The sequence below is a fragment of the Eupeodes corollae genome, chromosome 1, assembly GCF_945859685.1.
Source record: "Eupeodes corollae chromosome 1, idEupCoro1.1, whole genome shotgun sequence".
Classification (NCBI taxonomy): domain Eukaryota; kingdom Metazoa; phylum Arthropoda; class Insecta; order Diptera; family Syrphidae; genus Eupeodes; species Eupeodes corollae.
The window spans coordinates 45,226,615-45,231,690 of record NC_079147.1 but is presented as its reverse complement, the minus strand read 5'-3'; positions in this window follow the sequence as shown (position 1 = coordinate 45,231,690).

Sequence of the window (5,076 nt, the reverse complement as noted above, 5' to 3'; positions counted from 1 at the left end):
TTTTAAATATTCAAATTTTGAATCATTAATTTAATTAATTGAGTTTATTTGTATATATCATTTAAATATTTCTTAATTTTTTTTTCATTCCTTCTTGCATCATTTCTTTGCATTTTAAAAATATGTAGGCTAATAATAATGAATTTATTATTATACATTATATATCTTTTTCTTTTCTTTTATTAATTTACTAGCTATTTTTTAATCATTGTAATTTTTTACAGAGGGTCACCCCACCCATTAATTCATTTTCAATTTTTATATTGTTTTTTTGATGTGGCATTCAACACTATTTAATATACTTTGTATATTCGATACAGAATGTCACCATTTTTCTTATTTTTATGATTTATTACATTTTATATATATTTTATTATTTTATAATTATGAATTTATAAGAAATACAAAATTATATCTATCTATCTTCCTAAAAATCTCAAAGAAACGCTAAAGCATTCGTGTTAAAACGGTTTTTAACAGAAAAAGTTAAAACGATTTGTAGGTAAGTTTTTTTTTGTAACAGATACGTCGTCCTAACCATTCTATTATATAAAGTTCTTGAAATTAATGTTTAAAAATATAAAACAAATTCGAAACTGGGTATTTTTAAAATTTGAGCATACATTTGAAATAAAATCAAAGTTCAGATTGGTAAACATGACTAAAAATTAACTTCAAAACATATTTTTAACTATAAGATCATTAAGTTCAATTTCCTCAAAACAAATCAAATAAAGACAAATATACTGAAATGCTTTAAATTTGCTTCTTGAAGAGTTTTAACTTTGACTACAAAACCCCATTGGCTTTGAAAAATCAAATTGACAGTTTTTTTTTTATAAAAAAGTAAACAAAGTATTACTCAAAGTTGGTAAAAATTGAATTTTGGCTCAAATATCTTTTTAAAAATTTGAGATTATTTCGTCCAACTAATTTTAATTAATAAGATATTGTTATCAACATTCGTAAAAGTTTTGAGGAAAATATAATTGACAGTTGTTTTACAAAAAAAAACCAAAAACTTTTTATATACATTGATAATTAGTAGTTTTTATAAAAATCCAAAAGTCCATTTTTTCATAAAAATTAAATTTAAAAGAAATAGTACGCAAATTTGGTAAAAATTGTTGTTCGGTTCTTCATAATAAATAATAAATTGGGTTGCTCAACAGTCCGTTTGAGAACTAGGGCCTAGTGACTCACAATTCTCAACCATTCCTGTGTGCGAGTAATGTTGTCAGGGATGGAAGGGACCTACAGTTTTAAGCCGAATCCGGATGGCAAATTTGAGAAAGCACTTTTCATGACAGGAATTACTCTTATAGAATTTGTCAATTCCTCGCAAGAGGCAGTACAAGTGAAAAAAACTTTAGGTGGCATAGGCAGGCATCGAACCCAAGACCTCTCGCATGACAGCCCATCGCACTAACCATCATGCCACTGTTCTTCATATCTCTCAAATTAATTTCATTCATGCAATTTGTAAAAATTTAAGAAATGCTACTAACATTTTTGAAAATTTCTTTTCGACTAAAAAACTTTTTAACAAAACTTGATTTTCAAACTAAACTATTTCTTTATATGAAAAATATTGTTGGTAATTTTAAAATTATAAAGAATTATTAAACTAACAACTTTTTTAACCCCACGCGAAAACCCACAAACCAGGGAAGTTATCAGTGTGGGCCATTTTTAATTTTAAAATAGTTTTAGTTTAATAAAAAGTTTATATCACCAAAAAAATGTGTGCTTTAAATTCTATTTACTCACAATTTTTATAACTTTGTTCTAGTTACCTACTTCCTAGTTTAATAACTTCTTAAGAAGCAAATTCTTAAGAAGTTATTAAACTGTACCCTCCAACCATATTGTTTGAATCGATTTTATCTTAAAATTTACAATTTTATAAAAGAACACAATAAAAAGGTACAACAAAGAAGTTCAAAGACAAATTCCTATAGAATTAAAAAAAATACCTTGCTGCCAAAATTCACATTCACTTAATATTGTTAATATAAGAAAAAACAGCGGTCTAGAGATCTGATGGAAAGGGGCCCATTATGAGTACAATGTTGAGAGTTTTCTGTCAGTAAGCTCATACCTAATCTAAAAATACTATACCTACTATAGCCTATACACAAAAGACAAAAAGCGTCATCATCACCTTTGGCAGCAGCAGCAGCAGAAAGGCTTCTTTTATATAAAATTTGAGAGGATCCTCTCAAAGAACCAAAACTAAACGGAAAAGGAAAAGGAAGCTCGAAAACACCAATTCTGTGTGACACATAATTAATTTTAAACAATTTTAGCAACTAATAACATAGAAATTTTATACACGAGAAGAGAGGTCTATGATTATATCTTTGGGAAAATCTTTTGATGTCTTGATGTGGCGGCAGCGGCGACGGCATCTCCTGTTCTGTTGTTCTTTGCCTCCTCTGACGCTCACTAAGTCATTTTCCTCCATAAATTTATGGGTTAGAATTACTTTGGTTGAGCGATTTCAAGCTTTTAGCACATATGAAATTTAGAAATACACAGACACACTTTTATACAAGTTGGGTTATGCAGATCCTGCTCTCAGTGTGGAAAAGTGGAGAAACTCAAGACTCTACTTTTCGGGTAGTTTGACAAAGCGGCAAAACCAATTAAGCTTCAAGATGAGAGATAATGGGATGACTTACATCCCCGCACCCCGTGCGTCATCCGACAAAGAAAAGTCGAAGAAGAAGCATCAGGCGAGGAAGAGACAGAGTACAGGTCTGGTATGTGTCGTATCTGGTATTGTTTTTCTGACATTTACGGGCTGATTTTATGGCAAAGAGGTTTCACCTTGCAGCGCCAACCACTATACCCGAGTATACCAGAGGTTTAACTGCCACAGAATGTCGTGGGAACATATTTCAGGTAATAATTTAGGTAATGCATATTTGCGCTTTGGTGCGAGCGCGTTCTGGATTTATTCCAGATAAAGCATTAAATTACTTGTTTGGTATTCCAACGCTCCTACGCTTCTATAATTCTATATAAGCAAGGTCTTAGGATAGTGGAAAGGAAAGGCAGGTTCTACGTAGCATCATAAGCTCGTCAACAGTGTAGGTTAGTTGTTTTAATGGTACCAGGCGATGCGACGCGATGACTACCACGACTGGGAAATGCAAGCATTATGGCAAGCATAGCAACCTCTTAACTGATTTCATGCATGCGGGGACCGTGCAGCTGGCAACAAAATACATACATTTAACAATCTCTAATTACTCACACGACGATGGTGCGACTGCAGTAGAAAAGTTTTATCCCAGAATATGCCTTCTTAAGAAAATAAGATTAGGCAATGGAGGAAAACAAAGGCATAGAGTTTAAGAAAGATTATTGTTCTTTATATTTTATTATTATATTATAATTAAATGCTTTGCTTATTATTTTCAACATAAGATACAATTTTGAGAAAAATAAAATTGAGAATTCAAAAATAAAATAATATAAAGAAACAATACTGAAACTTTGTACAGATTTACTTTCGACTCAAATATCTTTTCAAAATTTAACAATATTGGCTTCAAACTAGTTTGTTTAGACATTCAATAAATATTCAATAGAAATCCAGGAGTCAGATTTTTCATAAAAAATAGAATCCACAAAAAATTGGTAAAAATTGAAGCTCGTTTCTCGATATCTCGTGAAAGATAGAAGATACTGACTTCAAATTTATTTCATTCATACAATTTGTATTTGTTTATATAAGAAATACAAACTTTTAAGAAATGCTACTTTAATTGGTAAGATTCGGTTTTCGACTAAAAATCTCGTTAGCAAAAATTTCGAAATCAAACTATTTCATCAAATACAAAATATTGTTTTTAGGTAATTTAAAATATTTTTTTTTAATAATTCGATTGACTACTTTTTTTACAAAACACGAAAACCAACAAACCTTTTGAGCAAGACAAATCGACAGATGGGATGGGAAGTTATCAGTGTTGGTTGCATCCCAGCCTCTTTATTTTTTTATAAATCAAAATAACTGAACAAAAATAATTGTCATCTCGGAAATTTAACGAACAAAAAATTAGTTTTTTGACATCTAGTTAAATTTTGAGAAAAATCAAATGTTTTAGGAAATATTTCGATTTCCGATATCTCATCAATTACTAAAGGGAGTGACTTCAAAATGATTGAATTCTGTGAAAAAAAGCAAAATGTATTTCTTTCTATAAGAAATACAAATGTTTAAGAAATGGTACTAACATTGGTAAAAATAAAAACCTCGACAATCAAACTATTTCATCAGAAGCAAAATTTTGTCTGAAATTTTATTTTATCTTTTATAAAAATTCAACTGACAGCTTTTTTAATAAACCAAGAAAACCTAACAAATAAACTGATAAGAAAAGGTTTTTGACACTAGAAGAACACAAAAAAACAGGCTGGGATGCGACCCACACTGATAACTTCCCATTCCGTCTGTAGATTTGTCTTGATTAAAATTTCTTGAATTTTTACAAATTGGATAAATGAAATTAATTTGAGAGATGTCAAGACAAGAACATCAATTTTTACAAAATTCTTCTTTGTAGATTTAATTTTTTTATGAAAAAACAGACTTTTGGATTTTTATAAAAAAAAACTACTGAATATCGAAAACAATATTTTCGGTGAATTAAAAAAAGTTTGAACACAATATTTTTCATTTTTGAAAAGCTATTTGAAACGAAAATAAATTTTTACCAAGTTTTAGTATTGTTTTTTTGTTAGGTTTTTATTTTTTGTACTTTTTGTTTTTATTTTTTGTACAAAAACAGTCAATTAGATTTTTCTCAATATTTTATTGAATACAAAACAACAATATTTTTTAAAAGATAAAAGTAGCTTAAGGCCAATATCTCAATGTTTCGAAAAGATATTTGTGTGGAAAATCAATTTTTACCAACTTTTGTTAAAATTTATTTTAAGTTTTTATTTTTTTTAAGAAAACTGTCAATTCGATTTTACTCAAAATTTTGCTGAACATTGACAACAATATTTTTTAATAGACACAAATAGTTTAAAGCCAATATCTCAAAGTTTTAAAAAGAT